This window comes from Lepus europaeus, chromosome 17 (assembly GCF_033115175.1).
Source record: "Lepus europaeus isolate LE1 chromosome 17, mLepTim1.pri, whole genome shotgun sequence".
In the NCBI taxonomy this organism is placed as follows: Eukaryota; Metazoa; Chordata; class Mammalia; order Lagomorpha; family Leporidae; genus Lepus; species Lepus europaeus.
The window spans coordinates 42180957-42207326 of NC_084843.1; the positions used below are offsets into that span (position 1 = coordinate 42180957).

The 26370-nt window shown below is 39.9% G+C and overlaps 1 protein-coding gene and 1 pseudogene across 1 annotated transcript in view; one reads left to right on the forward strand and one right to left on the reverse strand.

Moving 5' to 3' along the window:
• PRKG1 (protein kinase cGMP-dependent 1) overlaps positions 1–26370 on the forward strand; it is a 1351832-nt gene that overhangs the window by 30647 nt on the left and 1294815 nt on the right. The gene's annotated exons all lie outside the window — the stretch shown is intronic.
• Positions 15638–16330, reverse strand: LOC133775988 (ubiquitin-conjugating enzyme E2 W-like; annotated as a pseudogene).

The following is a 26370-nucleotide window of genomic DNA, read 5'->3' on the forward strand; positions in this document are numbered from 1 at the left end:
CTCAGCTCACATCTGACCTCCAGATCCTGTTGAGATTTTCAGTTCTAGTCATCATTCTAGTTTTCTCTTTCTTGGTGTTGTGCAGAGTTCCTGGGATCTTGGCTCATCAGCAGAACATTGGAGGGGTCCTTCCATTTCTCAATGATAAGACTTCATTTTTCATCCCTGACATAACAGTTGTCTGAGTTTGTGTGGAGCCCTCAGGTCTGGTGATTCTGCTGCTTCTGGCCTACTCTTGGGTCTTAGGAATTTGCCATAAGGCTGGAGTTCCATATCTGGGTTTTGCCTCCCTGGGAAGAACTCATCTCTTAACATCTCTTCTTCAGGGCTCTGCTGCTCTGCTTTGTGAGATCCTGATCTTGGAGCTCTGTCTCCTGTCCTTTTGCTGCCTCTTCAGGTTCCTCCCCTCTCTACTTTCTTCTGGAGGGGTGAGCTTTTTTTTTTTTTTTTTAAATTACTTTTTGAAAGGCAGAATTATAAAGAGGAGAGGGAAAGGGAGAGAGAGAATCTTCCATCTGCTGGTTCACTCTCCAAATGGCTGCAATGGCAAAGGACTGAGCCAGTGCAAAACCTGGAACCTGGAACTGCATCTGAGCTCTCATCTGGGTGCAGGGGCCCAAGCACTTGGACCATCCATCTTCTGTTGCTTTCTCAGGCATAGTACAGGGCGATGGAGCAGCCAAGGGCCCAGCATTGTGTTGTATTTGTTTAAGTCACTGCCTGCAATGCTTACATCCCGTATCTGCGCTTGTTTGTGTCCTGGCTGATCCACTTCTGATCCAACTCCCTGCTAATGGCCTGAGAAAAGCGGCAGAAGATGGCTCTCTCTCTCTCTTCTTTCCCTCACTGTTTCCTTTTCTCTCTGTAATTCTTTCAAATAAATAAATAAATCATTAAAAAAAAAAAAGGTGGAGCAGCCAGAATTCTACTGGTGCCCATATGGGATGCCGCTTTTTCAGAGGGTGACTTAATTTTCTTTGCCACAGCACCAGCCCTGGGATTATCATTTACTAAAGATAGAGAGAGAATGTCTAGTAGATAACCTATACTTCAGCTCTTCAACACAAGCCTCCCTTGATCCCTAGTGAGCTGTTGGGCATATGGAAAATAAATACAATATAGAAAAAACAAACATATCTTGATATTTGTATGAATTCTTTTGCCCTCAAAGTAAATTCTTTTGGAAAAAAAAAAAACTCTGGTCCACAGTTACTCTGATTATCAAAGAAAGGAGTATATGTTGATTGATTCAAAGTACAACACAATATGTATGATAAAATAATTTTAAATAAGTTAAGATTTAATACACAGGTATCAATGGCATGCAATCAGATAATTCCGGGGGCAGGCTGACTGAATGGAAAAGACATTTGACAGAAGAGAAATGATCTGGACCCTAACGCTTGTGCTCTCATTAAACTGCAACCTGGAGGGTTGGAAGAAGAAGGTGGGTTCTTTCAGCCTGCTGTGCCATTTTTGTCATGCTAGGGAGTAAGACTAGTTTACCTCCAATGCCCTGATATTTTGAACATTTAATGATTCTAACAACCTTCTACCAGTATGAACCATCATATACTAAATAAAGGGCACTTGTCATAGTTGGCCATGTGAAAAACTCAGCCTGAGCACTGCCTTTTATATGTGCTACACAGAACTTCTGTAGAAACACAGGGAAAGCTGTAGCCCTCTGCAATAACCTGTCCAGTGGGATTTATCTGTAAGGCATTGAAAAATCTGGTACAATAATTGTGTCAAAGGTCAGGCTTGTGAAAGCCAAGAGGAAACCCAAAAAACTACAGGAAGCATGATCTGTGCACCAATATCATGTGGTGTTGACTTTTCTCTTGTTACTGGGTAAATCCACAAAGATGGTTCCAGTAAATCAAATCAAGAGAAGTTGTTTAAATTAATCACTTATATCATGGAGGAATCTGATTAGAAATAAAAATAAATTATGTATAACCTGGGGATTTTCTCTGAGTTTTCAAAATTTATTGCATTTCATAGTTCAATTTTATTTGTATTTAAGCCAAAAATGTCCTGTCGTTCTTAGCAGACTATCTTTAGAGCTTAGATAACACTGTTCATCCGCTGAGAAAAACAAACACAAAGAAAGCCACATAGCCCAAAACAATTTTCACTTTATAATTTAGCCAAGAACATTCAGAACTGGCAGAGATTCTGATATTCCAAACATTTCTAGGCAAATATTACATGCTTTAAGCATTAAGTTTTGATTGATGAAGCAAACATTTATGCCATTTTAATTGGCACTGTCATTTTCAATATATTAGAATAATAGATGGTATTTAAAATTAGCATCTCCCTTGCTCAGACATAACATCCATATCAGAACTCCAGATGTCCAAGTAGTCCTAACTGCCTAAGGGTGCTGGGTAAGACTTGGTGTTGATTTGCATTTATATGCAAGTCTAAATCAGTTTCTTTCTCAGTATTGGTCAGAATTCAGTTCTTACAACAATTTGTATGTTTCCAGTGAGTATTAAGTATGTTTTCTCATTTAAGACCAAATTATAGCCCATGATATGTGGTAATTTATGTTTGAGGTTAATGTTAGTTGGAACAAATTTTTATTTATTCTCCCTTGTGTTCCAGGAGGGATCTATACCTTCCCCAATTGTAATGATGCTGCCCATGTTGATTAAGCTTATACTGAGTTCTGCAAATTTGATTTGTTACTCAATTTTTATGGTAATGTTATGATGTAGATTTTTTTTCCTAATTTGAGAGACAGACAAATAGAGAACAAGAGAAAAACAGGGATACTCACAGAGAGAGAACGAATGAGCTCCCACCCACTGGTTTGCTCTCCCAGTGTTTACAACAGCCAGGACTGGGTCTGTGATTTGACTCAGTCCATGTCTCCTATGTCACTTGCAGGGACCCAACTACTTGAGCCATCAGCTGCTTTCTCCCAGGCTGTGCATTAGCACGAATCTGGCATGAGGGGAAGAACACGTACTCTGGTATGGGATTCAGGTGTCTCAACTGCATTCTAACCACTGGGCAATATGTCCACCCTATAGATACTTTTTAAATGATGAAATTCAGGCTAAGTGTTGAAGTAATTAAAACCAATCTCTTCAGTCGCCTGTGCTGATCTCCTGTGTACCTTGCTGTTTTCCCGTGGGCGTGCTGAAGTCCAGGTATCCAGGTTATTGACTTAGCTGGAATGGGGATAAGCTTAGCTATTTTTTTTTCTTTCACTGCTTTGTTCTTAAACTCATTCCGTAGACCTGTTCTTCCTCTCACCTGGATGAAAGCTGGTGCAGGCATTGCATCACTCTAGTCTCTTTTAATTACAAGAAAAGTCCCATTGTAGTAGGCAGGCATGCAGGCTAAAATCGGTTAGACTTGTGAGCTGGAAGACCACGCCTTCACCACGCCCCTATGTGACTTCGTACCCTACCTGATACCTTTGCCATGCTCCTGTGTGACCTCACACCCTACCTGATACCCCCACCAAGCCCCCATGTGACATCAGGCTCTACCTGATCATACCTGAGCACCCACCTGCTCACAAGCCGCTCCCCTGTGGAAAATATATAAAAAGGCAGGGAGTGTCACAAAACGCTCTCTGCCTCTGCTTTGCTGCCAGTGACAAGCAGTAGAGAGCAGCTCAAGGCACTTGCTGCACGTGGCTTTGGCCTGCTCTCTGAGTGGTATGGACGCTACCCTAGTTTCCAGACTTTCCCCTCTCTCCAACCTGAACCAAAGCCCTCACTTTCCTAGATACCTCTCACACTAAATAAAAGCCTAAAATATAACATGCTGCCTCGTTTATCTGTGCCAGTATTTAGAATTCTTCTCTAAGTATTAGGCAAGAACCCTCTTGGGCTTACTAATATTGGGGATTTATTAGTAAGCATATGGTGAAATCATACGGCACCCCAAATTCCGGTAGCATATGTGGCATCCCAGAGAGCACTTCTGGGGAACTTTAAAGGGCCACATTTTTGTGTGGATTTTAGGGGGTCATGTCCAATTTCACCATTGTAATCATTAAAATTTTTCCATATAGTGAAGTAACAAAATTTAGACTCACTCAGAACCTTCGCCCTCTTTTGGCCATATTCTGTACCGGGTGAAGTAACATGGAGAAAGGGTGACATGTCTGGCTTCTTTTCTTTTGCTTGTTTGCCTTCTCTTGTACTCGGTTGCTGCTATGGCTAAAGTGGGAAAGGGCTTGAACTTAACTGGCTGGATCTGGAGTGTGGGGTGTGGATCCTCTCTGACTAAGCCTGATCTGCAAGACTGACTCTGTTTTGGAGACTTACTGAGATTCCTGCAAGGCAGTGGTTGGAAACCTCCCTGAGTAGCTTGAATTTCAAGCAGGCATTTTTCTCATCTGGCAAGCTATTAACCTCTGTCAAGCTTCCACCTTGAGCTGGGTCTCTTTGCCCCTCCAGGTGATCTTGGGTTGACTCCAAGTTTGATAAAAATTTATCACAGATTTCGTCCCCCGAAAACACTCCTCTTTGTCCTACTGTCAGTGGAGAAACAAATAGATACCAGAGCAGCCACCTTTGCTCTCTCGTCCAGTCCAAGCACAGTCTTAGAATCTTCAGACATTCCAAGTCCTGTACATTATAGAAGGCATAGGCAAGGTTTTTAGGGATTTCACGAAGCTGACCTTATCATTTGGCTTTGAGGAAGGTGTTATGGGCTCAGTTGTATTCCTCCAAATTCATTTTAGAAGTCCTACCCACCATATCTCAGACAGTTGCCTTACTTGGAAATACAGCCATTAATGAGATCACATTGAACCATGGTGGTCCCTTGACATAATATGACTGGTTTCCTTCTAAAAAGGGGAAATTTGATGCTTTTGCACATACAGATAGTGAACACATACATGTTCATGTGAACATGAAGGCTGAGATTGGGATGATGTATCTGTAAAGCCAGCGGGCACTGAAGATGGACAGCAAAGCATCAGAAGCTAGGAGAAATTCATGAACAGAGGCTTCTGAATACCTCTCAGAAGGAGCTAACCCTCTTAGCACCTTGACCTGGGTCCCCCTGACCTGAAAGACAATAAATTCCTATTGCTTCAGTCACCCAGTATACAGTACTTTTCTATGGCAGCACTAGGAAGCTTAAACAGAGGGGAGTGAATAGCCCATGCCCCTGTGTCTTGTCCTCACAGGTAGGAATGGAACAGAGAACACCAAAGAAACTCTCCTTCTGTCTCTCCAGACTCAACCCCCTTGGATAAGATGGAATTGACTGCTCAGCTACAAGTAACAGAACAAATTTTAAACCACTTCCTTTACAAGTCTCGGCTGGATGGCCTAGCACCTCATTATAGAATGCAAGGAAATAAATGCACCTAATGACAGCTGGCCATAGGTCCAGGCAATGTGCTGACATGTGACTTCATTTTGTTCTCTTTTTCTTTGTTTCTTCCCAAGTCAGGCCAGCTAGTGATGCATCACTTCAGGATACTAACTTTATGGTGTAGCTCTTCCTAGCATTAACATCCCTGCAGTAGCTGTCAGTGATGGCAGGGAAATAAAGAGGGTGGAGAAGGTAGAGAAATAAATAACATTTACTAAGTACCTATGTGTAAAAGGGGTTATGCTACCCAGTACTTAATGATTATAACTCTGATAGTGGGTATTACTATTTCCTTTTGAAAAGAGGAAATGGTGGCTTCAGAGATGCCATGCAGACTGTCTGCATCTTACCAAGATAGGACCAGACTCAGAATTAGATCTATATCTGTTTGACTCCAAATATGACTTAGGACTGGCTATCTAAATTGTGGGGCCCAGTGTTCAAAATTATAAATAATTTCATGATGATGGCTGCAGAACCTTAAAATAATCTATCCCAATTGTCTACTCTGGTTGCATATGTCCATCAAGCTGGCCCTTCCTGTTTCTCTACAGCATTTTGCTGTGGAAACAATTGATGAATCTGAATGCTCATAAAATCTTATTGGAGGATTTTAGAATGCCACTGGTCCTATCTATTTCAAGAGGGAAAAAAAGTGATATCTATATCACTATTCTTCTCGAAGGTATATTGGCGAGTGCTCTTCCTGCAAGGTTGGTTTTCTTGACTTTTCAGTGGGTGGGCTGTTTATTTAGCTTCTGAACAGGCTTTTGGGACACTTTTGGGATGAGATTATTGTATACTCAATTTTGGTACTTACTCACACCCCTACCCCTACTCTGTTTGCAGGCCTCCATTGGTTCTATCGACATTAACCTAATTTTTGTTCAGGTCTTTGGAAAATTTAGTGTGCACAAAAGTTTCCTGGTAGAAATTAAAATGGTCATGTCAAGAGTAGTATCATTAACTATTGCTGTGTTTCAATATTTTCTTAAGAGAAAAGCAAAAAAAAAAAAAAAAACAGGTTTAAAAACATGTGGGAGAATTCTAATTTTTATGAAATCTCTTCAGGGCTCCTACTGGGTGGGAGAATAATCTTGCAGTTTTTAGAGCTCATTCAGGCAATCAGATCAAAGAGGTGCCACACCTAGAGGAAAGTGACTACTAACGTATTTTGCTCTTTCAGATTCTTAGGGCCTTATAAGCCACCCAGGAGCCACACTCCTTAATTGTCCTCACTGTCAGCTCATTTTGACTGCCATTCAGTCTTTAAAATATCAAACTGAAAAGCAAGGATCCTCTAGTTGTAATAATTATATGCAGTTGATTTCTCTCTGGTAGATAATGCTAGACAAAGACAAGGCATTTATCACAGATAAACACACTGAGGCAAGGCCGAGGCAATCAAAGTGAAAGATCTTTTCTCTCGTGAGGCAATTTTATTCCAGTGACCTTATTTCTGTTATTCAAAACCACTAAGAGGAAACTGATGAATATTTGAGAAAGACAGATAGCTCCACTGCCCCATATTAATCCTAAAAAAAGGGTCCTGATTTAAAAATCTGATATGCTAATTTATTAAAAGCAGGAGTTCCAAATGAAAAACATCTTTGAGAAAGCCTCAGCTTATTTTCCTCCTGGCTTTCAATAATGGAATCAAACAATTAAATACCTGAGAGCAAAAAAGAACTTTTTCTTCGTATTTTTTAATCCCATGAGTTTTAGGTCAAAAGCCAGTGTTATTGTGAAAGTTGAGCAGCACTGTTTCCCTACATAGCTGCATGTAAGTCTGCCAGTGACTGTGTTGATTGGATTTGGCTGTATTCTCAATAAAAGCCTAGAGATTTAGAAAGCAAAAAGCTTGGCAGGATGCTGGGACCCAACAATAATAAAATTACAATAATCTCCTTAATCTTATGGCTGAGAGAAGAGAGGAAAGAGAAGCAAAAAAAAAAAAAAAAAAAAAAAAAAAAGAAAGAAAGAAAAGAAAAAAGAGCAAGAATCAGAAAACAGAAAGGAAGAGGTGGATTGGAATAATGAAGAAATAAAATACAAGGTAGAAAATTATTAGGGAGGAAGCATGAGTATGATGCCAGGAGCTCACACCAAAGATGGATTTAAGTTTCTTGGCTCAAATAAGTAAGATGCCTGTAGGTGTTTCTGCCCCAGAGGGCTGACAGAACCAGGCAGAGGGGTTTTTCTTTTGATATATGTCTGAATTTTTAGTTTGTTATTTTTGCAGCTATCTACAGTTAGATGTTTGTTCATTCTAGAATATAAACTCAATTTTCAGTTGCCTAAACCTCCTTGCCTTACTAAATTAAAATCTGAGTTTCAAAGCCCCATAAGTACTATCCTGTCAATACTGATTTTTAATAAAAAATTACATAAAAATAATCACTAGGGGGCCCGGCGCCATGGCTCACTTGGTTAAACCTCCGCCTGTGGTGCCAGCATCCCATATGGGCGCCGGGTTCTAGTCCCGGTTGCTCCTCTTCCAGTCTAGCTCTCTGCTGTGGCCCAGGAAGGCAGTGCCTCAGGGCACCTGCTCCTGCATGGGAGACCAGGAGGAGGCACCTGGAGGAGGCACCTGGCTCCTGGCTTCGGATCAGTGAAGCTCCATCCGTGGTGGTCATTTGGGGAGTGAACCAATGGAGGGAAGACCTTTCTCTCTGTCTCTCTCTCTCATTGTCTAACTCTATCTGTCAAATAAATTAAAAAAAAAAATCACTAGGTTATTGTCAGCTATCCTCACAATGAACTGAAAATAAATAACTTCCTTTTTTCTAGTCCCTTCTTTTACCAGCTACCTGGTAGGGGTAGGAAGGTCCTAATAAAGCCATGTTGTTATTTCATTCTGAAGTCCAACATTAGATTTGCAGTATAAGGTTACAAAAAGCATAAGCTGCCATTTCACTTTGGGCAAATTTGCTTTAAAATAATGGCTAAGAAAATGAAGAGTCAACCTTGATGGCAACAGTTCAATAGCAGGGAGGTGATCAAGGTCACTTGACTGCACCCGCATCCATCACACAGCATGAGCACACACATATTGTTCATTTGGCATCGCAGAAATGCAGTCATTAGAACCAAGGAATGTGTCACCAGATCAGCGTCTGCTGCTCTGGAAGGAAGCTCCTCAGCTTTGCCTAATGGTTTATGTTTGAGAAAGGTGTCAGCACCCAGAGTTTAACAGTCCATGTCATTAACCTGTAACTATTTTTAAAAGAAAGAAGACCTTCCATTTCCTTTATTGCCGTATTTCTTATGCCAGAATGTCAGAAGTCATAAAACTCATGAGATTTTATTATAAGAGATGCATCAGAATGTGCTTATTGGATTCAGCTCATGAGAAGCAAGCCCTGCTAAAATAACAGTAGACTTCAAGTGTTGGGCTCCACGGTCCCAACTGTGACATGAGCAAGTTGTAACCATAGATAAATCATTTAAATTTGTTCTTGGTTTGTTTGAAACAAATTCCTTTCCCATTTCATCAGTTCCTTGAGAGGATCAAATGAAATGGCTTTGATGGAAGTGCAAAACATTACACAAATGTAGGACTCTGAGCCCTAGAGCAGGCTCCCTGTGTTCAAACCAGGATTGTACTACTTGCTGGTTGTGTTACCTGGGGAAAATGCTGCTGCTGCTGCTGCTGCTGAATCCCTATTCCAAGGAATGTTTTTGAGATGAATTAGGATAGTGCCTGGAAGATAATCAGCAGTCTCCTAATAGAGAAAGCAAACAATATTGTTTCTGTTGTTAGAAAAATGAAATTCAAGTCATTCAATGAATTTAGTCGTGCTTCCTCATAGTAGATAGTCAATAATTAATTATTAGGGTAATAAATTGAACACTGTATTTATCATTGGTGTCAAATGAATGTCAATGGCAGCATTCAGTTTTTTAATAGAAAGCTGTGGGTAAGTTATCCATAAATTGCTTCTTTCATACAAAGGTTTTTCTCTCTGAAAAAATGATACTTTATACCATTTATAAGCATTATGAAGATCTAAACAACTGAACCATTGTTACATGCTCCTGTTTACCTTGCCCTGCAAGAGATTGTATGAATTATTAAGATATTTTAAAATCAGAGAAGAAATAGATTCAAAAAATCAGATTTTTCCCAAATGACTACTAAGCCTTTAAATTTTTGCTTAGATTTTTTAGGATGGAAAGTTCTTCCTGATACAATTCATTCTCCATAACCAAAGAAACATGCATACATGCAGATTTTATAGATGGACCACTGTTTGGTTTCGGAAGTTCCCATTTGATCCATTTTCATTTGTTCGCTAATTAGGGACCTGCTGGGAAAAGACTCAGAAGGTCACCTAGTTCCTAGACTGGTTCCCTACCTTCAAGGATTACATTGCCTGAAAAACAGCAATCTTGACTTTGCATTTAAAAAGAATATTCATTGATGAACTTTCTAAGTTTTCTCTTCAGAATTCAGTCTCATATCTTACAAATTTCTAGCTTGTAGACTGGAATAAAAAGTTGTTGGAATTAATTTCCCGTTCTTATCTAGAGGAGTATTTATCTTGTTTCTAAGGTATGCCAGCCCTAACTCTTAAATTTGTGTTGATATTGCTTTCTTCAGTTAAACTGAGGGTTGCTAGAGGGCAAGCCCTTTTCATAGACCTTGAACATGGACCAAAGGCTGTAGCAGAAAGATAAGAGATGACAGATTTTCAACAAATGCTTTAGAGTGGTCACATACCAACAGCCTCCAATCAGATATTTATTTCTAGGCATAAAGATTAGAGTAGAGGGCAAGTGGTGCATGGGATAGAATGGGGAAGAAGGACAGTGTTCATTAAGCATATTTCTCCTGTCTATCTATATAAAGTATCTCATTTTATCTGATCATCCCTGTGAGGTGGATACTGTGACCCAATTTTATAGGCAAAACTATGTTTCAGAGAGGTTAAGTCACTTATCTAAGATCACAAGGCCAGTGTCTGGGAAAGTCAGAGGTAAAATTGCTGGTCTTGTTCATGCCTTCTTGCGTTCTTTTCCTGTTACCACAGGACTATAGCATGTAAAGGTTTGCTGTACAATCTCATGTGAATATAGAATTACCAGGAATGTCATCCTCTTACACCTTGAACTAGGAAAATAATTAAGCTGTGATTTTAGGGGTTTTGTCAGCTGAACAATGGTTCAGACAGCAACATGGAATATTTATGAAGCAAACTTACTTCAGAGCAGCTTGGAGGGTTTTCCTGGGGAAAATATGAAAATAGGTGGGCAGGTTGAGCGGAAGAACTGCAGGTTTGCTGGGCGTTGTTTCCGAGGTTCCATGTATGCAGAGAACATTCTGGTCTCTTGGAGCAGCTGGCAGCATGGCTGGAGACAAGCAGAGGGGTCGTGTGTACCTGCCATCTCCACTTCCCTTCTCTCAGACGTCCTTTGACTTACTGCTCTTTTTTGGTGTTCACTTTCTTAACTCAGCTTCTCCTCTGAATTTTTACTCTTAAAATTCTGCTGGCAACTCTCACCTGCTTTAGTTTCTCTTTTGTCTTCTTGGTCCTCACTGATTTATTTTTTTAAATTGCTGCATTTAGTTCCTAGAGACAGTGAAGACGAATGAATGTACTCAGTGTAACATAATTGCATACACTGGGATTATTTTTGTGTGTGTGTTCATTCGTTTTTCCCCCTTACAGTTTCTAATTTTTTTAAATCTTATTTTTCTACAGTTTTTCTCCTCTCCCTGTTCCTTAGCTTCCACATCTTTCTATATTCCCTGTCAGAATGTTTGGGGGCCGGTGCTGTGGCGCAGTGGGTTAAAGCCCCAGCCTGCAGCACTGGCATCCCATATGGGCACTGGTTCGAATCCTGGCTGCTCCACTTCTGATCTAGCCCCTGCTAATGCACCTGGGAAATCAGTGGAAGATGGCCCAAGTTCTTGGGCCCCTGCACCCACATGGCAGACTTGGAAGAAGCTCCTGGCTCCTGGCTTCAGATTGGTTCAGTTCTGGCTGTTGCAGTCATTTGGAGAGTTAACCAGCAGATGGAATACCTCTCTCTCTGTCTCTACCTCTCTTTGTAATTCAGTCCTTCAAATAAAATGAAGATCTTTAAAAAATAAATAAAGTTACAAAAAGGAATATTCATTGTTCTCAAAGCTGACTTTCTCATCTTTCCAGAATTAGTAGCGTTCTCATCATAGAGTCTCAGTCTCCTTTGTCCACCTACTCATTGAGTATCACTGGATGTGATGCTCTTGCTTCAAGTGCCTAATGCTCATTCCATTATAATCTTTCAAAACTAGCACCCTATTTCCATTTCTGATATCAGCACTTCTTGTTAATAATCATCATAGTGATGATAATGATAACAGCAAACTTGTATGAGAAACTAACTGGGTCAGCCATTGTCTAACCTCTTTTTTTCTGAGGCAACTGCTTTTGAAGAGCTATCTTACAGCTAGTAGGTTATAAGTGATGGAGACAGAATTTGAAGTCAGTCTGACTATAGGACCCATGAGGATACTGCAAAAAGTTCATGGAAAAGGGAAATTAAACAAGGTTGGCACAAGAAATTTTCAAAAATCCTTGCATTGTTTCTTCAGAACACCCATTTTCTGCAAGTGTTTTGGGCATACCTTCAATCCCTTTTCTCCCAGCGTTGCTTTCTGCTTGTTGAATGAAAGGAAACCATCCCTCAGTATCAAGGTAATAGCCCTTAAGTTAGTTTATTTAGACATTGCTGTGCTCATGGGAGGGATTCAGTAAAGTTGTGTTGTGTCCACCACACAGTCCTGTAGACACATTTCAGAGTGAAGAATTGTGTTTTTATTTATTTATTTATTTTTAAAGGTTTATCCATCTATTTGAAAGGCAGAGCCCAGAGAGGCAGAGGTAAAGACAGAGAGAGAGGTCCTTCATTCACTGGCTCACTCCCCAGGCGGCCGCAACAGCTGGAGTTGTGCTGATCTGAAGCCAGGAGCCTGGAGCCTCTTCTGGGTCTCCCACACAGGTGCAGGGGCCCAAGGACTTGGGCCATCTTCTGTTGCTTTCCCAGGCCACAGCAGAGGGCTGGATCGGAAGTAGAGCAGCCAGGTCTCAAACCAGCGCCCATATGGGATGCCAACACTGCAGGCAGTCCTCTACCTGCTAGGCCACAGTGCTGGCTCCAAGAATTGTTTTAAACCACATAGCTTGTACATGTATGGCTCCCAAACATTATTCATGAAAATAACTGTGGGAAAATATCTGTCAGGTAATGAGTTATGTTTGTACCGGATGAAGGAAGAAAGCAAAAACCCTAACCAGTTTTCTTTAAGTATTTCACTCCATTATATCCTATAATGTTTGTTCTTAGTTTCAGATGTGTGCTTTGTTTCAATGGCTCTCATTTTCCCTGTTGTCCTTTTTAAGATTTGAATCATCAAATGGTACCTCTTCTCTTTAACTCACTTTGGACATTGTGTCAGGTGCAGCGTCGTCTCACAGAGATACTTCTAGAAAATGATTAGAATTCAAACAGAAGAAAAGAGATACAATGCAATTATTAATAAGTGAAATATGTAATAAATTTCTTTGGGAAATTTGAAGCATTAATTTATTTTAAATATTCTTTTAGAATGGCAATTACTGTTCATGGATTTGGGGATTAAGACCCATAATATATTTCTCTATAATTGCTTTCTCTTCTGGATTTGAAAATACCTTTTTTTCAGTTTCTGAGCAGTGGTTAAGCTGCAGAGTCCAACAGAACAAGAACTAATGGAAGTACGTTGATATCTTTATTCCACAGGCAATGAATTATAAGTGGTGTTGGTGATTTCTGTTCATCTAAGTATGAGACAAACAGAAAATTATCATGCACTTCATGGTTTATGCCCATAATACTGCCATTTCCTGAAACATACTATTATCCATGTCTTTTTATAAAAACCTTAATTTGTATAGTCATTGATGGTAATTTAGTTTTGTCCACAATTCATTAAGTTGATTTGTCATAATGCTCCAAGAAAATCTGCCCAACTAAAAAAATCTAAATGCAGTGTAATAATGAGAGATTTAGTCCCAGAGTTCATAACGTTTTTCTTTCAATAAAATAAGCAAAATTATAGAATAATATGTTATTTTAGATATATATGCCTTTATAATAATTATAAAATTGCCATGTAAAATTCAGAAAAATATTGTTTGGAACCCTTAGTTAAATAGACCTTCCCCCTTCCTGCACTTATTTTCTAGAAGGAAAAAAAAGAGTGGTTAAAAAAAAAATAAGCTGATACTTGCAATAGGGAACTTCATATATGTAACTGCTGTCTGAATCATTTTTTCAGCAAATCATTTATTGAGCCTCTGTATGTCCCATTCCTGTGCCTGTGCTGGGTGCTAAGTTACCAAACCCAACTCTGTCCTCAGGCCATTCCCCAAGCCACCCCCCCCCCAGGGGGGGCTGTTTGTTCTTAATTTGTATTTCTGAAAGTAGATGTGTTATGGGGAGGGAGCAGAGATGAAGGTAATGGTCGCAGAAAGGAGACGGCAAAGTACAAATGGCCAGGGATTTGGGCTGTGGGTTTAAACACATGAGTTTGCCTCTGGGCATTCTTCTCTTTGGGCAATGCAACCTTGACCTGGACCTCTCTTTGCCTCATTTCTGTATCTGTAAAATAGGAATACTAATACTTGTTAATTCATGGGGTGAGTTAATGATTATATGAAATAAGTGCTCAATAAATTTTGGTTATCACATTGAAAACAGCAACGCAGGAGACAGCAGAAGAGTATACTTAACATTCTGTTGTTTCACAATTTGTTATTCACGAAAGACAAATGCAGCACTTGCTTGTCCTGTTGTCTTGGTTGCAGTGATAGAGAAAAATCAGCTCTGGATTAATGACCAGGTTTTATTAACACAATACCTAGGTAAAACCTTACTTACATGCCTGCATCAGGGTATGGTTACCCGCTCAAGGACCTGGAGCATTCTTTACTTAGCGCCATAATCTTGTAGCTAGCATAGTCCTTTACACATAGTAGACATGTGAGAAATGCAAATTATACCCATAAGTTCTAAAATATTTTATGTCCTTATTTGAGAGAGAGAGAAAGAGAAGTGCACATGGGGAGGGGCAAAGAGAGCTTCCACCAGCTGATTCACTCTCTAAATACCTCCAACAGCCAGGGATGGACCAGGATGAAGCTGGGAGTTAAGAACTCAATCCAAGTCTCCCATATGGGAATTAGGAATCCAACCACTTGAGCCATCACTGCTTCCTTGCAGGGTGTACATTATCAGGAAGCTGGAATCAGGTGGAGCTGGAACTCAAACTCAGGCAATCCAATATGGGATGTGGCAGTTTATCCACTGGACCAAATGTCCACACCTCAAATCTTTTTTTTTAAAACATTAAGCCTCTTCAAAAATGTATTTCTTATTTTAGGATACAGGATTGAAGACAAGATGATACTTACAAGTAAAGAAAATTTACAAGAAAAAGCTTGACAAAAGTTTTTCAATTAAAGTATTATAACATTCAAACAACTTAAAACATAGCAAAAGAAACAAGATTGCAAACAAAAATGTTTATGGATTTTCCAAACATAAATAAATAAAATAGTGTTTAGGCAGTGGGGCTCATGCTGATGGCTAGTAGGAAGTAACAGAGTGTAATCTACTTGGAAAAAAATCTTTAATGTACAAATAACAAGCCCAAATTATGGACTGCAGCAATTTAATCATCACTGCATTTCTCTTACTTCCAAAATAAAGCCTTGATTAAACCATTCATACCCTATATTACTCATACCTTTACTTCAGAGATTGAGGAATTATATACAACAAATGAATTTATTTTCACCGTAGGGATAATATATTGTACCTCTCTGCCAATGTTACTTGAAAACCTTCCATGTCAAAACAATTTGACAGCAGATATAAACAATTAAATAAATACACAATGATCTTTCATTACAGTCCTTTGAAGATGCATGTTAATTCATGCTGTTAACTTTAGGATCACAGTGCATAGAATCCAAATATAAACAGTTGGGGTGCCTTTCAAAGTAATGTTGGATCCCTCACTTTATTTATAATCCCACTATAACCGATAAGTTCATTTCATAGGCCCTATCATGCATTAATCATCGAGTGGCAGAAACTAATGAAAACTTTTCCTGTTACAACATCCATTGCCGGCAATGAACATCTTCAAACCACCAGGGAAGTCATTGTTATTGCACAATGGAACTATTCCAAAAACTTAAAAAAATAAAAATAAAAAATGGAATTATATTTGACATTTCCTGACACCTGCGTTGATACTGTATGACTAACAAAAGCATGTCAGTTGCCTGGACTGAACCAGCGATCAACATGCGCCCAGAATGCACATGAGTAAAAATGCAGTAAAAGGAAGCAGTCTTCATTGCCTATAGGTCACTTCCAGTCAAAGGTTAAAGTTCAAGGACTGAATGATCAAAGTGCTCATTTTCTCAGTAGACTATCTTCTGCTAGGAGGATGATAACAGTGGCATCATCAACAAGTATCATCATGATACCACCATTTTATTTTCTTTGGATTCTTGTTACATGTTTGCACATAAAAAGAATTATCTGGTGGTCGTCTCTTTTCTTTGCAGCTGGAAAGCATGCTAATAATGCTAAGACAAACTGACTGGACTGAGAGCGCGGGGGACCAGTCTTCTGTTAGAATGGATAAACAGATATGGCCATTGCTATAAACATGAGGATGAACAGGAATATTTTCACCAGTAAACATGACCCAAGGAGAGTCAAAAGGATATCGACTACTAAATTTAAATAGAAGTTGAAATTTTTCCCCTTCATATAAGGTACCTGGTGCACCCTCCATGTCTACAATCCACTGTGTAATTGAATTTTGAGCGCTCTTTTCATTTAAAGTCATCCCTGGAGGTGGGTCATTTTGCAAAGCCAACAGTTCTTTGTGTAGTCATTTCTGCATTGATGCCATGATGGAACCTCAAATGTTTTTAATTAAAAATATGTTTTTACTGAATTAACAGAATTACTACATGCTCTCTGTAGAAGATTTAGAAATTATGGATGTTTTGAAAAAGGAAATACTTATAATTCTACTACCCAGCAATAATCAGTAATAATTATAGGTCTATTATTTTTCTATGCATAGACACTTTTTAAAAAATATTTATTTATTTGAAAAGGAGAAGGAGAGAGAGCAAGAGAGAAAGAGGACACTCCCAAATGCTGCAACAGTTGGGGATGGGCCAGGCTAAAGCCAGGAGCCAGAAACTCAATTCGGGTCTCCCACATGAGTGGCAAAGACCCAAATATTTGAACCATCACTGCCTGCCTCCCTGGGTGAGAATTAGCTGGAATCTGGAATGGAGAGTAGACACTGATGCAGGATATGTGCCCAATACCTGCCCCCACACCTTTTTTTTTAAAAAAATGAAAATAATGAAATGAATAGTTAATAGTTTGATAGACTATTCTTTGACTAAATTAGATAGATATAATGTTTATATATATATATATATCTTGAATTTTTATTCTTGCAACTGCATACTCTTCTGTAACATTTTATATTAATGTAATACAAGTTCCAGGGATTTGCATCTGAAATGCTTTAACATCTGAAATTTTTAAAGCATTATGTCAGCACTCAAAAAGTTTCATATTTTGGATTTCCATGTTAGGGATGCTCAACTGGTAAAGTCTATGCAAATATTCCATAATCCAAAAATCTTCAAAAGCCAGAACACTCTGGTCCTCAGCATTTTGGATAAGGGATAATTGACCTTTACAAATTCTCTGATATTTTTCCTTGGACAAGTAGATATTATTTAGTATTCCATTCTTGTACTATTATTTTAACCTCACTGTTGTTGAGTACTGGCTTGTTCCTTACTGTCCCCTAGCCTCTGCCAAGACACTCCTATAGCACTGTGCACTTGGCTTATCACAGTCCTGATTACACAAAGCCCATCTAATTTTCTAATTTGCATTCTCCTCCTCCTTTTTTTTCTCTTTCTTTCTTTTTTTTTTTTTTTCTCACTAGAGACCATTCTCCATGCAAACAGAAGAAGTGTCTATTTTTGCAATCATAACCTTAGTTTCTAGTTACTACTTGGCTCATAAAGGGAGGTCTTTGTTGAGTAGATGAATAAAAGGTATGATTATCACGGGATGTGCTAAAAAACCCATTCTGGAATTTCATGTGACAATTGTTGTTTGGCGCTAGGTATGCCTGAAATATGAACCTGGAAGACAGAGAGGAACCTGGAGGTGTCGGGCAGAGAGGGCAAATTGAGAAGCAACCTGGGGTTAGCTGCTGCTTTTTTTTTTTTTTTTTTTTTTTTTTTTTGCTGTATCCTTATCTGCTTTTGGTATCATTGTAATACTGGTCTCATAAAATGAGTTTGGAAAAATTTCCTCCTCTTTTATTTTGTGGAATAACTTAAGAAGAATTGGTATTAATTCTCCTTTATGTGTTTGGTAGAATTCAGCAGTGATAATATCTGGTCCTGAGTTTTTCTCTGATGGGAGATTTTAAAATTGATTCTGTCGGGGCCGGTGCTGTGGCGCAGCAGGTTAAAGCCCTGGCCTGAAGCGCCGCCATCTCAGCCATCTCATATGGGCGTCGGTTCTAGTCCCGGCTGCTCCTCTTCCAATCCAGCACTATGCTGTGGAAGATGGCCCAAGTCCTTGGGCCCCTGCACCCACGTGGGAGACCTGAAGGAAGCTCCTGGCTTCTGGCTTCGGATCAGCGCAGCTCCGGCCGTTGCATCCACTTGGGGAGTGAACAACGGATGGAAGACCTCTCTCTCTCTCTCTCTGCCTCTCCTCTCTCTGTGTAACTCTGACTTTCAAATAAATAAATGTTTTTTAAAAAAATTGATTCTGTCTATTCCTCATTATGGGTCTGTTTAGGTATTCTCTTTTGTAATGATTGAACTTGGTAAGGTGTTTGTGTCCAAGAGTTTGTTTCTTCCAGGCTATCAAATTTGTTGGTATATTGTTGTTCATAATAATCTCATGATTATTCTGTGGTGTCAGTTGCAATGTCTTCCTTTGCATCTTTGATTTTATTGGAGCCTTCTTGCTTTTTCCCTTTAGTCCAGTTAAGATTTGTCAATTTTGTTTAGCTTTCCAAAGAACTAGTTCATTGTTTCATTGATCTTTTATATATTTTAAGCATCTATTTCACTTATTTCTGCTCTGATATTTATAATTTATTTCCTTGCATTAGTTTTGGATTTGATTTATTATTATTTTTCTAGTTTCTTAAGGTGCAGTTAAAGTTTAGGTCTTTTTCATTTTTTGATGTAGACATTGATTGCTGTAAACTTTATTCTTAGTTTTGCTTATGTTTTGTTACATATATGAAAATATACATTTTCAGTTGTTTTAAGAGGTTTCTCAAATTTTTTATTTAATGAAAGGCAAAGAGACTGAAATAGATAGAGAAATAGATAGATACATAGACACACAGCAATGTAGATAAGTCCGATCTGCTAATTCACTCCCCAAATGCTCTAACAGCCAGGGCTGAGTCAGGTTGAAGCTGGGAGCTAGGAACACAGTCCAGGTCTTTTATTGGCAGGAACTCAACTACTTGAGCCATCACCTGCTGTTTCCCAGGTTGTGTGACAGTAGGAAGTGAGAACTGGGAACAGAGCTAAACTCAAACCCAAATGCTCTGATATGGAATGTGGTGTTCCAAGTGACATCTGAACTAGTGAACCAATTTCTTGCCCCTTTCAAGACATTTTTAAATTTTTTTCTTTTTTTTTAAGATTTATTTATTTACTTGAAAGCCAGAGTTACAGAGAGAGAGAGAGAGAGATGGAGAGAAAGAGATTCCATCCACTAGTTCACTCTCCAGATGGCTACAATAGCCAGGAGCTTCCTCCAGGTCTCCCACATGGGTGGCAGGGGCCCAAACAGTTGGGCCATCAGCTGCTGCTTTTCCTAGGCCATTAGCAGGGAGCTGGATTGGAAGTGGAGCAGCCAGGACACGAACCAGTGCCCATATGGGATGCTGGCATTTCTGGTGGTGACTTTACCCGCTATGCCACAGTGCTGGCCTAAAATTTCTTAAATAGTTTGTTGATTTTTTGGTTGTTCCAAATTAAGTTTTTTATTTACACATATTTTCTCATTGTTGATTTCTAGTTTTATTGCATTATGACCAGTGAAAATATCTGATAAAATTTTAATTTTTAAAAATTGGTTGATGGGGCCAGTATTGTGGCAGTGGATTAAGCTGTTGCTTGAGACACTGTATCCCTTATTGGAGTCTGGTTCAAGTCTCTCTTTCTGATCTGGCTTCCTGCTAACGTGTCTGTGGAAGCAGCTGATGATGAGAGATATTTGGGTCACATGGTAGACCTGGATAGAGTTCCAGGCTCCTGGCTGTGGCCTGACCCAGTCCCAGCTGCTGTGGGCATCTGGAAAGTGAATCAGTGGATAGATGGAAAATCAGTCTCTCTCTCTCTCTCTCTCTCTCTCTCTTTCTCTCTCTCTCTCTTCCTCCTCTTCTGTCTCTTCCTCTCTGTTCTGTCATGCTGCCTGTCAGATAAATAAATAAATATAAATAAATAAATAAATGTTTAAAATTAGAGATATATTTTATTTTATTTGAAAAGGATAGGTACAGAGATGGGAGCAGATACAAAGAGAGAGAGAGAGAGAGAGAGAGAGAGAGAGAGCGACCTTCCATCTGTGGGTTCACTCTCCAAAAGACAGCAATGGCTGCTGTTGGGCCAGGCTGAAGCCAGGAGCCTCGAACTCCATCTGGGTCTCCTGCATGGGTACAGGGGCCAAGGACTTGACCCCGAAGAGGCTCTTGGCTCCTGGCTTCAGTTTAGCCCAGCTCTAGCCCCTGCGGCCATCTAGGGAGTGAACTAGTGGGTGGAAGACCTCTCTCTCTGCCTATCTTTTACTCTGACTTTCAAATAAATAAAAATAAATTTAAAAAACTAATAAAAAATTGTAGACTCACTTTCCATCTCTTCCTCTATTTTGTATTTTTGGTGTCGCATTTTACTATTTTCATAATTCCTATCTCTTGAAATATTTATTTATTTTAATTGTTTTTTCTTTAGTCATCATAACAAAGATATGAATTGTTTACACACCATGTTTACAGTATAGAGTGTTCTGAAATTAGTTGTTGTTCTTAACCAGTGGCTTATCTATCTTCTGATATTGTCTTTGTATTTGTTAATATATCTTTAAGTTTGAAGAACTTCCTTTAGCATTTCTTTTAGGTAATGTCTGGTAGTGATTAATTTTCTTAGCTTTTGTCTGTCTGAAAATGTCTTTAAATTTTCCTTTTTTAAAAAAATATTTATTTATTTGAAAGGCATAAACACACACACACACACACACAACTGTACAGAGAGTGGAGAGAGACAAAGACAGAGACAGAGAGAGATGGAGACAAAAAGAGAGAGAGATCTTCCATCCACTCCCCAAATGGCTGCAGTGGCTGAGCTGAATCTAGGAGCCAGGAGATTTTTCCAGGTCTCCCACATGGGTGCAGGAGCCCAAGCACTTCGGCCATCTTCCACTGGTTTCCCCGGTACGTTAGCAAGAAGCTGAATCAGACGTGGAATAGCCAGGACCCAAACAAGCATCACAGGTGGCAGCTTAACCCACTGTACCACAATGCTGACACCTCCTTTATTTTTAAGAGTAACTTTGCTGGGCACAGTATTCTTGATTGGCAGGTTTTTTTCCCCTCATAGTAGCATGAAATCCTCATCTCATTGTCTCCTGGCCTGTAGTTTTTGAAGTCTACTCAGGTGAATTGGGAGACACTTAAATGTTAATTGTTTCTTTTTTTCTTGAAGTTTTCAGAATCCTCTCTAACTTTGGAGAGCTTGATTACAATTTGTCTTGGGGTAGACTTGATTGAGTTGACTCTGATCTCTGACCTCTGACCTTCCTATGCCTGGATAATTGCATTTTGGAAAGTGTTCTGTTATGTCTTTGAATATTTGTTTCACCCTTTTGGCATTATCCCATTCCTCTTTAACCTCAATTACTCAAATATTTGCTACTTTCATGCTCTCCAATGTTCCAGAAAGTTTCTTCATTTCTCCCTTTTCTTTTTTCTCCTCCAATTGTGTATTTTCAAAAAGCTTGTCTTTGAGCTCACTCATCCTTATGTTTGATCTATTCTGCCATTGATGCCTTTTTTAAAAAATGATGTATTTATTTATTCGAAAGTCAGAGTAACACACAGAGAGAAGGAGAGGCACAGAGAAAGAAAGATGTCCTCCATCCGCTGGTTCACTCTCCAGTTGGCCACAATGGCTGGAGCTGCTCCAATCTGAAGCCAGGATCCAGAAGCTTCCTCTGGGTCTCCCACGTGGGTGCAAGGACTTGGCCCATCTTCTGCTTTCCTAGGCCTTAGCAGAGAGCTGGATTTGAAGTGGAGCATCCAGGACTTAAACTGGTGCCCATGTGGGATGCTGGCACTGCAGGCAGCGGCTTTACCCACCAAGCCACAGCACCAACCCCATGCCTTTTGTCTCATTTTTAATTTCCTTTCATGTACTTTTGAGTTCAAGGTTTTGTGCATGGTGTTTAAAAAATAATTCTGTCTGTTTCTGTTAAGAATATTGGGTCTTTGTGTTTTCTTGAAATTCATTGAGTTTCCTTAAAACAGGTATTTTGAAGTCTACATTGGAGAGTTTGCAGATCATTTAGTTTTCTTTTACCTTGTTAGGTATGTTAATCAGCCCCTCAAAGTTCTTGATGCTTGTTGGAATTTATACATTGATAGCTCAAGTGTTCTTTTCTAGTGTTCATAATCTTGCTGTGTTCATGCCTTTCCTTCCAGAAACTGTAAGTCGTCTTCTTATATTCCCTGAGCCTGTGGACGTTTCAGCTATTTCAACACTATAATTTCTCAAGTCAAGGTTGCTGAAGTCCCCAGTTTGTGTCTTACCACTGCTTCAGTACTAGAGGGCATTCCTGTCCCACGTAAATCCAAAGTCCATGTATTGTTCATATCGAACTGTGAAAATGTCTAAAAAGTACTAGTCCAGGGGCTGGCACTGTGGCACAGTGGGTTAAAGCCACCACCTGCAGCACCAGCATCCCATATTGGAGATGGTTTATGTCCAGGCTGCTCTGTTTCTGATCCAACTCCCTGCTAATGTGCCTAGGAAGGCAATGGAAGATGGCTGAAATTCTGGGGCCTTGATACCCATGTGGGAGATCCAGAAGGAGGTCCTGGCTCCTGGCTTCAGCCTGGCCCAGCCCCTGTTGTTGTCACTGTTGGGAGTGTACTAGTGGATAGACAATCTCTCTCTCTCTCTCTCTCTCTTTACTTCTCTCTCTCTCTCTCTCTCTCTCTCTCTCTGTGTGTCTCCTTGTCTTTCTCTGAATCTCTGCCTTTCAAATAAATAAATAAATCTTTTTTTTTTAAAGTGCTAGTCCATTCTGGAAATAGGGGCTATTGGACCCTTATTGGTGCTGAATCTCACTGCAGCTTGTCTGGTACAGAGCTCCAAGACAAAGTCCTGTACTCACTTTTCCACCTTTACTCGCCACTTCTTGGAGTCTTGCTCCACTATATGCCTAAGAATAGGGAGGGAGGATGGAGGCAGTCTCTTAGCAGCCTGGCTAAGAATGCTTAATTTGTTATTATGACTTGTTAAGTGCTTCAAGACATGATTTGTCTTTAGCCTGCTTTACCTTCATTTTTCTGGGCTTTTGCCAAACTGAAATGTTTTTCTCATCAAATTCCTTAATGTTTCAAAGCTTGGTTTCTCACAGATAAAAAGGGGATGTTGGCCCAAATTTACATGCAAGAACTTTATTGGGGAAATGCATTCAAGATTGACCCATGTGGAAGAGAGAAGAAAGCACGTTGTTTCCTTCCTAAGAAGTTAACTGTGTTTATTATTATAACTACTTATTTGAATGGCAGAGAGAGAGAGAGAGAGAGAGAGAGAGATCTCCCATCCACTCTTTCAGTACCCAAATACCTGCAACAGCTGGGGCTCGGCCTGGCCATAGCGGAGAACCTCAAACTCCATCTGTGTCTCTCATGTGGGTGGCAGGACCCAAGTATTTGAGCCATTAGCAGGATGCTGGATCAGAAGTGGAAGAACCGGGAGTCCATCCAAACACTGTGATATGGGATGCAGGTATCCCGAATGGTGTCCTCAGGGCTGTACCAAATGCCCTCTCCAGAAAACAGGCTGTACTGATTTATTCCATAGCATCGTACCTACACCTGAACTGTAATCTGAGTCTGATAAATGTCCTCCTGGATGGATGAATGGCTAAATGTTGGCATTTCCATGGAAAGGAGAGTAAAGTCAGTGGTGCAGAATGAGGACTCCTATCTAGAGAGCCCCAGACTCCCGGGACAGGACTCATCCTTTTGGCACTATTGGGGAGCACCAGAAAGGTTTCTTCTCTACCTCATACGTTTCTAAGCTCCTCTTAGGTATTAACTCACTTAAACTTCACAACAGCCATATGTAGAAAATATGATTTCTATTTTACAAATGATTCAACTGAGGCATGAAGAAGTTAAAAAAGTTACCCAAAGCCAAGTTGAGATGACAGAGGAAGCAAAATTTTATCCTCTATGAGTTCCATTCTCCCAGATGATGAGACTGATAGACATACCTCATTCTATCTTTGGATCCTTTTCCTTTCTGTGTATAAATGTCCCTGACTAGGTTGTTGAAGTCATGTGGACGAGGTGACTGAAGACCTTGATTTCACATCCTGTGGATACAGGAGATATTCAAATCATGCTATTTCCTTTGATTAAACCTCAGAGGGAAGAGAGGGCAGGGCAGTGAGACCACCTGCTGGAGCTCCCCATGACTCGCAGGATCTTCCTTCTGTCTTCTGGTGGCTGTTCCTTTGGAAGTTATTTACTTTGAAGATCCAACCTCCACCTTTGTCAGTCCAACAGTAGGTAGAGAGGAAATATTTTTTTTACTGAGTGTGGAAGTGGATGAGACAGAGAATAGGAGGGCGTTTTTCTCTGCACCAGACAGCTCACAAGTTATCCTTCCTAAGTAAGGCAGGCTATGGTGCCTTGGGTTCTTTGCTGACTGATGTCAAGCTGTCATAACTCTATTTCTTCTTCTTCTTCTTTTTTTTTTGACAGGCAGAGTTAGACAGAGAGAGACAGAGAGAAAGGTCTTCTCTCTGTTGGTTTACCCCCCAAATGGTTGCTACCGCTGGCGCGCTGCGCCGATCCAAAGCCAGGAACCAGGTGCTTCCTCCTGGTCTCCCATGCAGGTGTAGGGCCCAAGCACTTGGGCCATCCTCCACTGCCTTCCCGGGCCACAGCAGAGAGCTGGACTGGAAGAGGAGCAACCGGGACAGAATCCGGTGCCCCAACCGGAACTAAACCTGGGGTGCTAGCACTGCAGGCGGAGGATTAGCCTAGTGAGCCGTGGTGCCGACCTCTTTCATCTATTTCTAAAACACCCCACTCTTCTCCAAAATATGAGCCTGAAAAAATCCCGAAGTACTCAGTTTGAGTACCTGATAGTGACACCATTTTCTTTTCATGGAGTCTTAGAAGCTGAATGTCCAGACAGATATTAAAAATATATATATTTATTTGAAAGGCAGAGTGACAGAAAAGGAGAGACAGTGAGAAACGCTGAAGAGAGAAAGAGAAAGAAAAGGATAGGGAGACATCTTCCATCCCCTGGTTCACTGCCTAAATGGCAGCAACAGCCAGTGCTGGGACTGGCTTAAGCCAGGAAGCTGGAATTCCATCTGGGTCTCCCACACGGGTGGCAGGGACCCAAGTACATGGGCCATCCTCCTCTGCTTTCCCAGGTACATTTGCCAGAAGCTGAATTAGAAGCAGAGCAACCAAGTCTTGAACCAGCATTTCCGAGGGATGGCTTAACCTGCTGCACCACAACACTGGTCTCATGGATTAAGCTGACTTGTTTCTGAGGAAACACTTGAGGAAGTTATTAGGCTACACTACGTTTTAGTGCATTTATTTGGTAGCTCTTCCAGTGGTAAGGGAAGTATGTTGTTTCAAGAGATAGACATTTTTGTTCTTGGAAAAAAATTGTCTCTTAAAACACTTTGAGTTTTTTTTTTTTTATTCTTATTTTTATTGCTTAGTGAAATAAACAGTAAAATTCACAGTGATAATCAAAAAGTCCTTTGAGGACACAGTTAGAAACTGCTGGAAAACCAAATCTGATGATTATCAGACAATATTTTATTGTAATTACACACTAATACTTCTACAGAGTTTTTATTTTAGCTCTGTTGTAGCAGAAACATTTTAAATTATAAATTCCACCACTGTAAAGGAGCTGTTTTTAGCTCCCGTGGTTTTTTCCTGTCATTGGCCATCTGTGCATATATGTTCCCACAGTTGTGCTCATATCTCTGTAACACTTGGTGTTTATCTTTTTAAACTTAATGTTATATTGTAAAGTATTTTCTACATTATTTTAGTCTTCATATTTGTATTTATAAAGGATTAATTTTTCCATTAAATCAATAGGCCCTAAGTGACTTAATTATTCCCTATGGTAAAATTTGTTTATAACTTAAATACATAATGTAAATCACCAATACATTTATAGTTTAATTTCTTTCACATTTAGAACATGAACGAATATTCCCAATGTTGAATTGTTTTAAGACTCCATATGGCCACATAAGCGCTAACGCTACTTTTTTACTAAGCACTAAGGTTTCCTGACAGTTAGTGGTGCACCAGGATCTATACCCAGCCTCAGAAATGCAGCCGCCAAAGTCAACAAGTTTGTGGAATAAAAGAGCATGTGAGAAACTCTTCTGGTATGCAACAGTTGTTTACAAAGGAATCTTAGTGGAATTAAGCTCAAAGATATGCTTTCTCTTCACCAGGGATGGGTTAAATAATTTTAACAAGCCAAGTCTGTGCATTCCAGATATCTGATTGAACTCCTTTGAGAGTCCTCTGTACATGGAATCTGATAATTGAGGTTTCGATTCTGGAATCCCAGTTGCTCCTGTAGTACTTTTTTGCTT